The following is a 15,545-nucleotide window of genomic DNA, read 5'->3' as shown; positions in this document are numbered from 1 at the left end:
AGCTTCTCAGCAGCCGAAAGCCATCAGGGAGACTCACTCCAAAGGGTGAAAAGGGTAACAGGAATGGGGAAGGGAAAAAACAATTCCTGGGACCAGCCCACAACCTCATCTCTTCCTTCTCTACCACTCCCTTGCCTGGTCAAGGCTCCATGGCATGTAAACAGAAGCACAGGCAGATGAGATGAATTCCCTCAGCACAGGCAGGAAAAGCTGCTGTCCAGACAGTGCAGGGCTGAGACAACTCACTTCAATTCAATTCAAGTTGGGATTGATATCAGCCATACTCAGGGTATGCAGTGGTAAATGACTTTTGGTTGAGTTTGTGTAAGTGACTTACTGCTTCCCTAAAGGTTCACATTTCTTCCACTTACAGATGGAACATCATCTGAACATTGTCTTCCCTCTTTACCAAACCAGTGTCAAAGAGTATCAGGTAAAGGATGATGGACCCTGGTGAACAAATGGTTTGCCAGAGACAGCCCACAGATCATGATGCCATAGAATGGTCTGGGTTAGAATGGATCATACAGAAAATCTAATTCTGCCTGGGTGCCGGAATCACCATTGCCTTTATCTAGATTAGGATGTTCCCAGCCCTGTAAGTGAGACTGGAAGGATTGCTGGCTTGAAATATTTAATGTGATTTTGCATGGAGGAAGGGACAGCTTGAGCTCTGCCCTGGTGAGGCAATATCATACTCCATGCACCCCCTTCCCTGGACTTGCATCCCAACCCTTCAGAGGCTGCCAATCCCTGGAAAACCAGAGGCAATGTTCCACACCCTACCCCTGCAATGCAAACTCACTCCAGCATGGCCAGATGGCTGGAAGTCCCACCAGGACCTAGAAAAGTAAAAGAATATTTAACCTTGTGAGACACAAGGCAAGCACATATCTTGACCTTACTCTCACTGAAGCTGCAGGAAAAACACAAACCCTCCAACAACACTTTTAGTGCTAGAGAATGAAGATTTTACTTTATTCTGACCAGGATGTTGTTTTGGCCAGGATGTGCAACAGAAATAATTTCATCCACACATAGCCTGAGTGTGCAGAGAAAATTATTCCATGTCACATTAATTTTACCAGGTTTTTCAAAAACTTCATACAGGCAAAACCCATAGAGATGCATGGATTCAGTGATGATCAGTCCCAAGTTATGCTAGATTGCTGGAAGTCCCACCAGGACCCAGAAAAGTCAAAGCACATTTAACCTGAGACACAAGGCAAGCATGTGTCTTGACCCTACCTGTACTTGGAATTTCTATATGCTGATCACCATTGGAACCAGAAATGGTAGCTGTGTTTGTTATTTTCTATTCCTTTCCAGTCTTTCTCTCTTTTCCCTTCTTCTTCTAATTCCCTTCTCAGAATTTTGAGTAACTTAAAATCAGATGGGCTTAGAGTCTATTAAATCAAATAGATTTATGCTTTGAGAAGTGTTTTGTGTTGATTGGATACTGCTTGAAACTTTTTATCAAAGTTCTTTGATTTTCTAAAGTTGTCAGTAAAGGGTTTCTTGTTTTTTGTGACCTCTTCACAGTATCTTCTTGGTGTTTCTCCCGTGTGTCTAACTCAGAGTACATGAAAAACCAAAACCCTTTTAAGTGTCACACTGGATAATATTTTGGGGACCTTACATTTTAGTTGGCACAGTGAGCAGGGTACTCTTGAGGTGATGAAGAGGTATTTTATACAGAGAGAACTGCTCACAGAATAAAGGAGAAATTGATTTTTGCTTGAAACTGATATTCTCCAGCAAAAAGATCATAAAATGCTAAGTAAAAACTGATCTGACCTGTTCTCCACTGTTATAATATATGTAATTGCTGGCTTTCACATTTATGTATTGGCTTTTGCAAATTATTATTACTCACAATTTTAATATAGTACTATTTGTAACTATTTTAAACTGCTTTAATATAGTATAATCTGTCCATTTTTTATGCAGTATGTAGCTTATATATAGCTTAGGCTTTTGCAAAGTATTAAAATGGAGAGTATGTGTTAATGTTAAATGCCTTTATTTATATTAAGAGCTCTGTTGATTCTATGAACTTGAGGAGTATCTTATTTGAATGATAACAGTGAAAAGAACCAGGAGAATAAATACCAAGAGAAAAATGCAAGGAGAGATTTAATACTGACCCTCCAGGTTATCAGAAAGTGTCAAACAATGGAACAGAGCTTTGAGAAGAAATTAAATATATGAATTTCACGTACAGGATGGCATGATGACAAGTCAAAAGTCGAGCCAAGCCAAGCAAAAAAATTCCCAGAACATGTAAACCCACAGGAATTTCTGAATATGTATAATCCTCATAAATATGCATTTAACCGATGTAATGAAAAAGTATGTAAGAAAGTTGTTTTAAGATAATGGGCTGCTCCTGGCAGTTTGCCAAGCACCTCAGCACTGGGTACTGTCCCTTTTATCCCTTATTAAAGTATAAAAAAATTTGAAGAATGAGCCTTGTTTCTCACATCCACTGATAGAGTTGCTAAAAGCTTATAAACATTGTCCAACCTCATAAAGAGGGATATGGGCTAAGGAAAAATGGCAAAATCTGCAGTTAGTTGCAGAGAAGACTTGAACTTTGGCAAAAGATGGGGGAAAACACCAGCAAGGGAAAAGGCCTGGTATCCATACCAGTGGAGGCTGAACTCAAAAGAGAAATATGTTGTGGAGCAGCAACAGAAAGATCTGACTGAGTTGCAAATAGCCGTGGGGGCTGAAACAATAGCCCACCTCAGGGCAGATTGAGAATGGAATGCCCAGAAGAAGCTAGCCCAAAACCTGAAAAACCAGTTAAACAAACCTGTCCAAAGCCAAAGAGCTTTGGAGCTGCAAATTAACAATTGGGGAAGGTGTGGAGAATGAATTAGAGTTTTTCAGCCCTGAGGAAAAGGTAGCTCTCCTTAAAGGTAATGTCACAGTCCTCAGCCCCCATGAATTTAATGTAGCAAAACCAAACCCTCTCTGCACCCTTAACTCCATCCACCTGTAAAAATTGAGGACGCAGAGAGAGAGGCAGCACTCCTTGAGCCTCACTCTCCAGATAAGGGAGCCAACCCTTCTTCACTTCCCTTCACCCCAAGCTCTGCCCGTTTGTAAAGACAAAATTTGTTTATCAGGAGACAGAGTATACCTCATATTATCTCACTCTGCAACAGAACTGGTTAAGTTACAAGGGAAAATTTGCAATTGTCCCAAAGAAAATGGAACAGAGAAGGTTTTGAAAATTTCACTGATGGAGGTTGTCTTGGTTTAAGATAATTTAAAGATCTGGGCAATCTAAAATGAGTAATCTTCCCTTAATCCCAACCAATCTCTTTCACCAATAAAGAACAAAATATGAGTAGATATAAGTGAACAAAATAGCACGTTACTAACAAACAGAACAGGCAAAAAATAATGCTAAATACAAAATTGCTGGACCTCAAAAAACCCATGGGAACCAGGAGAGACATGAAATTCCAGAAATATCCTTCCCAAGATGTCTGCATGGCTTGAGGGACAAGGGGAAGATGGCATCACATCCTTTCCTTCCAAGATGGCAGGTGACCATGTGGGAAAAAAGGGACAAGACAATGGCAAATGCTACCAGCAAAGGCAAGAACCTATAGAGCAGTTTTAGTGGCTGATGAAGACTTGCCAGCTCAAGTGGGGTCTGCACTGCTGCCGCTTCCTCCTGCCATTCATGGGGCTCCCCTGGTGCTGCTGCTGTGCTGTGCACTGTGCCTGTGGTGGAGGGGAAAGGACAGGTCTGTCCACAGCAGCATGGAGTACTCTGTGGTGACCCCAGGAACTTGCTCGCTTTTTAGCTGCTGGCAAAGTTTTTGAAGTTCATTTCAAAAAAGTTTCTAATTGTGAAATGTCGTGTTTACAAGTGGCTACAGTTGTAAATCCAAAGTAACTACCTTCACAGCCAAGATCCCACCTCCACCAAAAGGTGAAGAAAAAGAGAAAAGAAGGTGAAGAAAAAGAGAAGAGAAGGTGAAGAAAAGAAAAAGGTGCCATGAAAGAGAGAGCGTCTCTGCTTCCATATTCTTCTTTACTGGAGTGGGGGCTTACCCATCTTGACCAGCTTGCTGGAGCATGGCTGCCTGCAGTGACAGGCAGCGCATGTGTGATTCACCTCCAGGCAGCTCAAAACTGCTACCTGTAGTCTCTCTGAGACAAGGGAACAAAAACACAAAGAGAACCCAAAAATGAAGAAGCCTCTGCCCACACAAGACCAAGAGCCCAGCCAGGCAGTAGCCCATGGGGGTGTTTGGTTCACAGAAATGGGGACTGTGACTGTGTAGCCTGAATATGGCAGATACTGATATCAGTTTGTGATTCACTTCAGTCTCGCATGTCTGGAAGGCAGCCAGGCCTTGCCAGGTGATGAAGAATTATATGGGCTGCATATCTCATCTGTCCTTGACCATCTGTGCTGACCACAGACTCGTAGACTGTATGATGGAGGGAAGGAGAAGGCAGAGGTAAAATTGTGGGCTGTCCACAGAACTTTGTTTCCCATCTCTATTGCTGTGACCCTTCGCAGCCAGGGTCTCCCCGAAGACCATTCTCTGTGTGGTAGCCAGGGGAAATTTTAGCAGCTCCAAAAGAAAAGGCATTGACGTTCCGCCCCCCTCGCACAGCCCCCTAAATATCAGGCTAGCCCAGAGGTCTGAGGCTGTGAGGGAAGGAATATCAGGAGATGGCAAAGATTCCCAAAAGAGTCTCTTACCCCAGATATGTTGGTTCAGCTCTCTTTATTCTGTCATATCCATGTGGAGAGTGGGGCAAAAGAGGACAAACAGGAAATGTCAGAGGTCTATATAGACTTTGGACGGGGTGGGCTTCCCTGGCTCTCTGCAAACCCCATTAGGACAGGAAGGAGGGGTCCAGTGTTATCTTGATCAGAGTCACAGGGTCCTGGGGAAGGGAGCACAGAGTGCCCATGAGCTCACTGTAACAAGGCATAAAGTAAAATTCACTGCAGGAAGTCCCAACACATGTTTTCTCCAACTTTTTCCTTGAGTTAACTGGAAGTATAGACATGGAAAGAAGATGATCTGGAGGCCATGGCTTGGGTGCAAAACAACTTTATTAAGTCCAAGGAAGAAAAGGAGGTGCCTCAAAGAGAGCACTTGGAAGACCAATAAGATTCAGGTTGTCCATTTGCCATCCCAAAAGAGGGGGGCAGATGAAAAGCAACCAGTTTGGCCATGTTGGTCTGCGGCAACACAGATAGCAAAAGAAAGAGAAAAAGACTGGAGAGGAGAAGAAGGGGACAGCGGCTTGAAACTAAAATTACAATGTCCTAAAGCCCTATCTTCCGCCCAGAACCAGGTCCTGAGGTCATGGAGGTTCTTGGCTGAAGATGTTGCCAGTAGATTTAGCAAGGACGGCATCTGCTGCCACCATAGCAGTTGGTGATGCAGGAGATGTCAAAACCCCCAGAGCTGATGGGCACTCCACCACAGCTGAGGATGTTGCCAACAGCGGCAGAGGTAGAAGATCCCACGGCGGTGTTCTGTGGGTAGGAGCTGAGGATGGGGCCGGGCAGGGTCACCAGCACAGCAGGAGGCTCAATGACAACGTGGGAGCTCTGGCACTGCCTGACACAGCACTCATTGCAGCTGCTGCCCAGTGGGCAGGGGCCGCAGGGCTGGCAGCAAGGGTTGCAGGGCTTGCAGCAGGACATGGCTCGGAGTCACAGGTGCACCTGGCACAGAGGGGAGGGAGAAGCACAAAGTGAGGACACATGAGAAGCAGCACTGCACCCAAACACCCTGCAGCCCAGGCACCTCCTGGCCCCCATTGCGCTGCCCAGCTCAAAGCCCAGGAGCCGCCTCAGCCAAGTGCCAGCCTTATTCGAACTGCACAAGACCTTCTCTCCCCTGCCCTCTCCCAGCAGAAGCAGCTCCTAGCCCTGAGCTCTTTTCGCCCCTCTCAGCTGAGACCTCCAGCCAGGCAAGGGTTGCTCTTGGAGCAGCAGCAGGAGGAGGAGAAGAGGCTTCCCACTCACCTGGTTCCTGAGGAAGAGGAGGAGGTGAGAGAAGTGGATGAAAGAGCAGAGACTTGGGCTGCCTTTTATAGCAGTCCTGCCCTGCCTCAGGCCCAGAAGCACTTAGTGGAAGTCATAATTTTCTGACCAGCTCATGTCAAACGTGCCCCATCCCAGTTAATGGTAGGGGCTGTGTCCTGATTTCCTGTACTGCTGCCTTTTCATTTCCTGCCTAATTCTCTTTGCTTTCCTACATGAATGGTCATTTCTCTAAGTGCTGGGATGGGAGACTCAAGGATTTCCTGGGCAACACCAATGCTGAGTGCATTTGGAATGCTCAGACCATCAGCTGGCAGCATCCTCTGTGGACAAAGTGTTCAACCTGTGTCATTCCTGTGCGCTTGTTTTTGTCCATGTTGTCAGGAAATGGGCATCAGTCTCGTGTTTCTTGCCCACATGCCCAAGGTCTGCCACGTGAGGGGTCATGACACATCATTTTCTGTTGCTTTTCCCATCTCTTCATGATGGTCTCTTGCTGTTGCACACGGCTCTGCATCTGCTGGGAGGGATGGTCCCTGTTGCTGCTCTAACAGTGCTCAGAGAAGAATTGTGTTGGCCTCACTTGGCTCATCAGCTTTCTGTGCAATCTCTGGGAGTCCTCTGGGAATGCAGGAGTTGTCTGGGGCCTGATCATTGTCCAGGAGACCACAGTCATTTTAAGGAGCGGGACATGATAAAATTTGTGCTCGCGTGCAGTCCTAGGACCTTACAGGGATTTTGCAGAAAGCTGGGGTAGCTCTCCTGTCTGTGATGTGCAGTGGTTGTGTAGAACAGAAGGCAAAATTGCAACCCTGAACTCCATAAATGTTGGTTTTCATCACCTTTGGGACCTGCCAGGAAGAATCCATCGGAAAAGTGCCCTGAGGGGTACAAAGAGGTTCAGGGAGATTGTGAAGTAATGCAGTCCAGATTTCCAGCTAATAACATTATGTAATCTCCATAACTAGCTCGGTCTGTTCCACTTGCCAAAGACATGAAGTAGATTCCACCAAGGACTTTAGATGGTTGTATTTCTTTAAGTGTTTCTTTCCAAGTCCTGCAGCATAATATCTCATTATGAGATTATTCAAAGTTGCATCTGCCCTTTACTGAAGCTGAAGTGTTCTTTTCCTTTTGAATTTGAAATTAACTAAACGAAATTTGTTTTGTAGTCTATTGAACTAGCATGAACTGGTTCTTTCCTTCAAAATTTTTTAATCACCTGAAATTGCTCTATACCCCCGTTGTACCTTCTGTTATGGGGTTGAAGGTGACAAGGTTTTTGTAGCAGTGAGGAGGCTACAAGAGGTTCTCAAGCGGTGCCCCCATGTTCTACAAAGCCAGATCCAGACAGCTAAATAATGGAGTCAGTGCTGGCCAAGCGTGAACCTCTCAGTGACGCTGGTCAAGCCCTCATGAAAACGTATTTAAGAAAAGGCAAAAACCACAGCACAGGAAGTGTGGGACGAAGCAAAACGTGTCTTCAGTTTCTTGATCACTGTCCATTCATCATCTCGCTGGCACCAAATGGGAAGAAAATTCCCCTAGATGAAATAACCCCAAAAACCCAACTCTCAAGAGAAAAATTGAAGGAATGCAGATTTTTCTCCCTGGAGAACCAGAGGCATGTGGAGGAACCTCACCATGGTGTTTAAGTAAGGGAATGGCATTTAGCAAGAAGACTGAGACTTTCTCAGCACAATCATAAAATTCTAGGATTACAGAAGATGCTGAGTTGGAAATGACCCATCAGGAGCGTCAGGTCCAACTCCTGATCCTCCATAGGAAACGCCAAGATTCCCACCAAGGACCCGCAAGTGTTGTCCAAACACTTCTTGAGCCTTCTCAGGTTTGGTGCAGAGACCACTTCCCTGGGGAGCCTGTTCCAGTGTTTAACCACCAAATACCCTCTGGGTGAAGAACCTTTTCCTGATATCCAACCTCAGCCTCCCTCAACTCAGCTCCACCCACTTCCTCAAGTCTTGTTACTGGTCATGAGCATGAAAAGTTTGGTTCTTGCCCCTGTACTGCCCAGCCTCAGGAGGATGTCAAAGATCATAGTCATGCCTGACCTCAGTCTCATCTTCTCCTGGTTGAATGGGCTTAGTGGCCTCAGCCACTCCTCATGGAGATCCTCCAGACCCTTTCCCATCCTTGTGGCCTCCTTTGGGCATTCAGTAGTAGCCTATAGCCATTTTTTATATTCTGGTTGCCAAAAGGAGCCATGTGGAGGTGGTGCCCGTGGGGGTAACACACACAGAAGGATGTGGAACTGGAGATGGTTTGGTTCTGGCAACTGAGACTAATGCTTGGGCAGCAGGTCTCACGAGGAGCAGATGAAGCCTTGGCTTTGGGACAGAGCAAGGTGTGTTGGCATCCTGTGACATGGACAAAGGCTCTGTCACTGCCTTGATACCCAGGCAGGAGGAGCACGTGTGGAATGTTGCATGCATCAGAGAGACCTGTGAACATGAGCAGGTATTTGGAGCCCAGCAATGCCTTCAGAAGTTCATTTTCTTCACCCAAGAGAACATGGATACCCAGGGAATGATAGTTGGTGCATTGACCTGTGGCCGAAGGCCAAGGATTAACCAGAAATATCAAGTACATGTGAAAACATTCCTACATGTTGGCATTAGGAATGCAACCACAAGTCATTTACAAAGGGAAGATGGACACATGGAACAAAATATTAGATCCTTTTGGAGGTATGGGGATCACAGTGATGGAGATTCCACTGCCCAGACTGAGTGTGTTACCAATTCTTCCTTGTGAATCCCCTCAGCGCTGCGGGTCTGGGCAGCAGCTGAGCCATGCCAAGTGCTGCGGGCCTGTGTGAGGTTTGGATCTCATCTCCTTGTTCCCAGGTGTGCTGGACACAGACCCTAGGCCAGGCAATGAAGGAAGGATAGGAAGAACCGAGTTGTGGGCTGTCCCCAGTTGTTGTTGTTTCCCATTGCCACTCCTTTGGAGCCAAAGTCTCCATGATGGCCTTTGGCTGCTGAGTAGCCAGGGATGTTCTTCATCAGCTCCAAGGGAAAAGGGCGCAAAGTAAAGTCCGCTGCAATGAGCCCCACACTTTGCTGTCTCCACCTTTATCCTGAGCAGACGGAGGAGTTGCCCCAGAACAATAGAAGACTCAGAGGTCAAGGCTTGAATGCAACACAATTTTAATAAGTTTGAAGAAGAAATGGAGAAAGCTCACAGAGAGCACCAGGAGCACGTAGTAAGATAGAGCTCCCACGTGCTTTTCTTTGCACTGCTCTGCAGAGGAAGGGAGGACAACAAGTCCATATTAGCCTTGGGGAGAGAGGGACTGAAAAGGAAAGGCGAATGGAACAAGGAAAAGATGGTCCAAAGCTCTAAATACAATTTTCTGAAGCTCTATCTCCTGCCCAAAACCAGGCTTTGAAGTCTTGGACCTTCTTCCTGAAAGGCATTGCCAGCAGATTTAGCAGGGACGGCATCTGCTGCCACCATAGCAGTTGGTGATGCAGGAGATGTCAAAACCCCCAGAGCTGATGGGCACTCCACCACAGCTGAGGATGTTGCCAACAGCGGCAGAGGTAGAAGATCCCACGGCGGTGTTCTGTGGGTAGGAGCTGAGGATGGGGCCGGGCAGGGTCACCAGCACAGCAGGAGGCTCAATGACAACGTGGGAGCTCTGGCACTGCCTGACACAGCACTCAGTGCAGCTGTTGGCCAGCGGGCAGGGGCCGCAGGGCTGGCAGCAAGGGTCGCAGGGCTTGCAGCAGGACATGGCTTGGGGTCACAGGTGCACCTGGCACAGAGGGCAGGCGGAAGCACAAAGTGAGGACACATGAGAAGCAGCACTGCACCCAAACACCCTGCAGCCCAGGCACCTCCTGGCCCCCATTGCGCTGCCCAGCTCAAAGCCCAGGAGCCGCCTCAGCTAAGTCCCAGCCTTACTCGACCCGCAAAAGACCTACTCTCCCATGTCCTCTCCTTAGAGAAGAAGCTCCCAGCCCTGAGCTCTTTTCGCCCCTCTCAGCTGAGACCTCCAGCCAGGCAAGGGCTGCTCTTGGAGCAGCAGCAGGAGGAGAAGAAGAGGCTTCCCACTCACCTGGTTCCTGAGGAAGAGGAGGAGGTGAGAGAAGTGGATGAGAGAGCTGAGACTTGGGCTGCCTTTTATAGCAGTCCTGCCCTGCCTCAGGCCCAGAAGCACTTAGTGGAAGTCATAATTTTCTGACCAGCTCATGTCAAACGTGCCCCATCCCAGTTAATGGTAGGGGCTGTGTCCTGATTTCCTGTACTGCTGCCTTTTCATTTCCTGCCTAATTCTCTTTGCTTTCCTACATGAATGGTCATTTCTCTAAGTGCTGGGATGGGAGACTCAAGGATTTCCTGGGCAACACCAATGCTGAGTGCATTTGGAATGCTCAGACCATCAGCTGGCAGCATCCTCTGTGGACAAAGTGTTCAACCTGTGTCATTCCTGTGCGCCTGTTTTTGTCTATGTTGTCAGGAAATGGGCATCAGTCTCGTGTTTCTTGCCCACATGCCCAAGGTCGGCCATGTGAGGGGTCATGGCACATCATTTTCTGTTGCTTTTCCCATCTCTTCATGATGGTCGCTTGCTGTTGCACACGGCTCTGCATCTGCTGGGAGGGATGGTCCCTGTTGCTACTCTAACAGTGCTCAGAGAAGAATTGTGTTGGCCTCACTTGGCTCATCAGCTTTCTGTGCAATCTCTGGGAGTCCTCTGGGAATGCAGGAGTTGTCTGGGGCCTGATCCTTGTCCAGGAGACCGGAGTCATTTTAAGGAGCGGGACATGATAAAATTTGTGCTCGCGTGGATGCCTGGGACCTTACAGGGATTTTGCAGAAAGCTGGGGTAGCTCTCCTGTCTGTGATGTGCAGTGGTTGTGTAGAACAGAAGGCAAAATTGCAACCCTGAACTCCATAAATGTTGGTTTTCATCGCCTTTGGGACCTGCCAGGAAGAATCCATCGGAAAAGTGCCCTGAGGGGTACAAAGAGGTTCAGGGAGATTGTGAAGTAATGCAGTCCAGATTTCCAGCTAATACCATTATGGTAATCTCCATAACTAGCTCGGTCTGTTCCACTTGCCAAAGACATGAAGTAGATTCCACCAAGGACTTTAGATGGTTGTATTTCTTTAAGTGTTTCTTTCCAAGTCCTACAGCATAATATCTAATTTTGAGATTATTCAAAGTTGCATCTGCCCTTTACTGAAGCTTAAGTGTTCTTTTCCTTTTGAATTTGAAATTAACTAAACGAAATTTGTTTTGTAGTCTATTGAACTAGCATGAACTGGTTCTTTCCTTCTAAATTTTTTAATCACCTAAAATTGCTCTATACCCCCGTTGTACCTTCTGTTATGGGGTTGAAGGTGACAAGGTTTTTGTAGCAGTGAGGAGGCTACAAGAGGTTCTCAAGCGCTGCCCCCATGTTCTACAAAGACAGATCCAGACAGCTAAAGGATGGAGTCAGTGCTGGCCAAGCCTGAACCTCTCAGTGACACTGGTCAAGCCCTCATGAAAACGTATTTAAGAAAAGGCAAAAAACCACAGCACAGGAAGTGTGGGACAAAGCAAAACGTGTCTTCAGTTTCTTGATCACTGTCCATTCATCATGTCGCTGGCACCAAATGGGAAGAAAATTCCCCTAGATGAAATAACCCCAAAAACCCAACTCTTAAGAGAAAGATTGAAGGAATGCAGTTTTTTCTCCCTGGAGAACCAGAGGCATGTGGAGGAACCTCACCATGGTATTTAATTAAGGGAACGGCATTTAGCAAGTAGACTGAGGCTTTCTCAGCAAAATCATAAAATTCTAGGATTACAGAAGATGCTGAGTTGGAAATGACCCATCAGGAGCGTCAGGTCCAACTCCTGATCCTGCATAGGAAATGCCAAGATTCCCACCAAGGACCCGCAAGTGTTGTCCAAACACTTCTTGAGCTCTCTCAGGTTTGGTGCAGAGACCACTTCCCTGGGGAGCCTGTTCCAGTGTTTAACCACCAAATACCCTCTGGGTGAAGAACCTTTTCCTGATATCCAACCTCAGCCTCCCTCAACTCAGCTCCACCCACTTCCTCAAGTCTTGTTACTGGTCATGAGCATGAAAAGTCTGGTTCTTGCCCCTGTACTGCCCAGCCTCAGGAGGATGTCAAAGATCATAGTCATGCCTGACCTCAGTCTCATCTTCTCCTGGTTGAATGGGCTGAGTGGCCTCAGCCACTCCTCATGGAGATCCTCCAGACCCTTTCCCATCCTTGTGGCCTCCTTTGGGCATTCTGTAGTAGCCTATAGCCATTTTTTATATTCTGGTTGCCAAAAGGAGCCATGTGGAGGTGCTGCCCGTGGGGGTAACACGCACAGAAGGATGTGGACCTGGAGATGGTTTGGTTCTGGCAACAGAGACTAATGCTTGGGCAGCAGGTCTCACGAGGAGCAGATGAAGCCTTGGCTTTGGGACAGAGCAAGGTGTGTTGGCATCCTGTGACATGGACAAAGGCTCTGTCACTGCCTTGATATCCAGGCAGGAGGAGCACGTTTGGAATGTCGCATGCATCAGAGAGACCTGTGAACATGAGCTGGTATTTCGAGCCCAGCAATGCCTTCAGAAGTTCATTTTCTGCACCCAAGAGAACATGGATACCCAGGGAATGATAGTTGGTGCATTGACCTGTTGCCGAAGGCCAAGGATTAACCAGAAATTTCAAGTACATGTGAAAACATTCCTACATGTTGGCATTAGGAGTGCAACCACAAGTCATTTACAAAGGGAAGATGGACACCTGGAACAAAATATTAGATCCTTTTGGAGGTATGGGGATCACAGTGATGGAGATTCCACTGCCCAGACTGAGCGTGTTACCAATTCTTCCTTGTGAATCCCCTCAGCCCTGCGGGTCTGGGCAGCAGCTGAGCCATGCCAAGTGCTGCGGGCCTGTGTGAGGTTTGGATCTCATCTCCTTGTTCCCAGGTGTGCTGGCCGCAGACCCTAGGCCAGGCAATGAAGGAAGGATAGGAAGAACCGAGTTGTGGGCTGTCCCCAGTTGTTGTTGTTTCCCATTGCCACTCCTTTGGAGCCAAAGTCTCCATGATGGCCTTTGGCTGCTGAGTAGCCAGGGATGTTCTTCATCAGCTCCAAGGGAAAAGGGCGCAAAGTAAAGTCCGCTGCAATGAGCCCCACACTTTGCTGTCTCCACCTTTATCCTGAGCAGACGGAAGAGTTGCCCCAGATCAATAGACGACTCAGAGGTCAAGGCTTGAATGCAACACAATTTTAATAAGTTTGAAGAAGAAATGGAGAAAGCTCACAGAGAGCACCAGGAGCACGTAGTAAGATAGAGCTCCCACATGCTTTTCTTTGCACTGCTCTGCAGAGGAAGGGTGGACAACAAGTCCATATTAGCCTTGGGGAGAGAGGGACAGAAAAGGAAAGGCAAATGGAACAAGGAAACAATGGTTCAAAGCTCTAAATACAACTTTCTGAAGCTCTATCTCCTGCCCAAAACCAGGCTTTGAAGTCTTGGACCTTCTTCCTGAAAGGCATTGCCAGCAGATTTAGCAGGGACGGCATCTGCTGCCACCATAGCAGTTGGTGATGCAGGAGATGTCAAAGCCCCCAGAGCTGATGGGCACTCCACCACAGCTGAGGATGTTGCCAACAGCGGCAGAGGTAGAAGATCCCACGGCGGTGTTCTGTGGGTAGGAGCTGAGGATGGGTCCGGGCAGGGTCACCAGCACAGCAGGAGGCTCAATGACAACGTGGGAGCTCTGGCACTGCCTGACACAGCACTCATTGCAGCTGTTGGCCAGCGGGCAGGGGCCGCAGGGCTGGCAGCAAGGGTCGCAGGGCTTGCAGCAGGACATGGCTTGGGGTCACAGGTGCACCTGGCACAGAGGGCAGGGAGAAGCACAAAGTGAGGACACATGAGAAGCAGCACTGCACCCAAACACCCTGCAGCCCAGGCACCTCCTGGCCCCCATTGCGCTGCCCAGCTCAAAGCCCAGGAGCCGCCTCAGCTAAGTCCCAGCCTTACTCGACCCGCAAAAGACCTACTCTCCTATGTCCTCTCCTTAGAGAAGAAGCTCCCAGCCCTGAGCTCTTTTCGCCCCTCTCAGCTGAGACCTCCAGCCAGGCAAGGGCTGCTCTTGGAGCAGCAGCAGGAGGAGAAGAAGAGGCTTCCCACTCACCTGGTTCCTGAGGAAGAGGAGGAGGTGAGAGAAGTGGATGAGAGAGCTGAGACTTGGGCTGCCTTTTATAGCAGTCCTGCCCTGCCTCAGGCCCAGAAGCACTTAGTGGAAGTCATAATTTTCTGACCAGCTCATGTCAAACGTGCCCCATCCCAGTTAATGGTAGGGGCTGTGTCCTGATTTCCTGTACTGCTGCCTTTTCATTTCCTGCCTAATTCTCTTTGCTTTCCTACATGAATGGTCATTTCTCTAAGTGCTGGGATGGGAGACTCAAGGATTTCCTGGGCAACACCAATGCTGAGTGCATTTGGAATGCTCAGACCATCAGCTGGCAGCATCCTCTGTGGACAAAGTGTTCAACCTGTGTCATTCCTGTGCGCCTGTTTTTGTCTATGTTGTCAGGAAATGGGCATCAGTCTCGTGTTTCTTGCCCACATGCCCAAGGTCGGCCATGTGAGGGGTCATGGCACATCATTTTCTGTTGCTTTTCCCATCTCTTCATGATGGTCGCTTGCTGTTGCATACGGCTCTGCATCTGCTGGGAGGGATGGTCCCTGTTGCTACTCTAACAGTGCTCAGAGAAGAATTGTGTTGGCCTCACTTGGCTCATCAGCTTTCTGTGCAATCTCTGGGAGTCCTCTGGGAATGCAGGAGTTGTCTGGGGCCTGATCCTTGTCCAGGAGACCGGAGTCATTTTAAGGAGCGGGACATGATAAAATTTGTGCTCGCGTGGATGCCTGGGACCTTACAGGGATTTTGCAGAAAGCTGGGGTAGCTCTCCTGTCTGTGATGTGCAGTGGTTGTGTAGAACAGAAGGCAAAATTGCAACCCTGAACTCCATAAATGTTGGTTTTCATCGCCTTTGGGACCTGCCAGGAAGAATCCATCGGAAAAGTGCCCTGAGGGGTACAAAGAGGTTCAGGGAGATTGTGAAGTAATGCAGTCCAGATTTCCAGCTAATAACATTATGGTAATCTCCATAACTAGCTCGGTCTGTTCCACTTGCCAAAGACATGAAGTAGATTCCACCAAGGACTTTAGATGGTTGTATTTCTTTAAGTGTTTCTTTCCAAGTCCTACAGCATAATATCTAATTTTGAGATTATTCAAAGTTGCATCTGCCCTTTACTGAAGCTGAAGTGTTCTTTTCCTTTTGAATTTGAAATTAACTAAACGAAATTTGTTTTGTAGTCTATTGAACTAGCATGAACTGGTTCTTTCCTTCTAAATTTTTTAATCACCTAAAATTGCTCTATACCCCCGTTGTACCTTCTGTTATGGGGTTGAAGGTGACAAGGTTTTTGTAGCAGTGAGGAGGCT

General features: G+C 47.7%; 3 pseudogenes; all 3 read right to left on the bottom strand.

Moving 5' to 3' along the window:
- Window positions 1-5,386: 5,386 nt before the first annotated feature.
- On the bottom strand, window positions 5,387-6,154 carry LOC116183109 (feather keratin Cos1-2-like; annotated as a pseudogene).
- Window positions 6,155-9,488: 3,334 nt separating this feature from the next.
- On the bottom strand, window positions 9,489-10,256 carry LOC144247514 (feather keratin Cos1-2-like; annotated as a pseudogene).
- Window positions 10,257-13,592: 3,336 nt separating this feature from the next.
- Window positions 13,593-14,360, bottom strand: LOC144247513 (feather keratin Cos1-2-like; annotated as a pseudogene).
- Between the last annotated feature and the right edge of the window lie 1,185 nt (window positions 14,361-15,545).

This window comes from Lonchura striata, chromosome 25 (genome assembly GCF_046129695.1).
Source record: "Lonchura striata isolate bLonStr1 chromosome 25, bLonStr1.mat, whole genome shotgun sequence".
NCBI classification, from domain to species: Eukaryota; Metazoa; Chordata; class Aves; order Passeriformes; family Estrildidae; genus Lonchura; species Lonchura striata.
The sequence above is the reverse complement of the archived record's forward strand: the minus strand, read 5'-3'. Positions and strand labels throughout refer to the sequence as shown.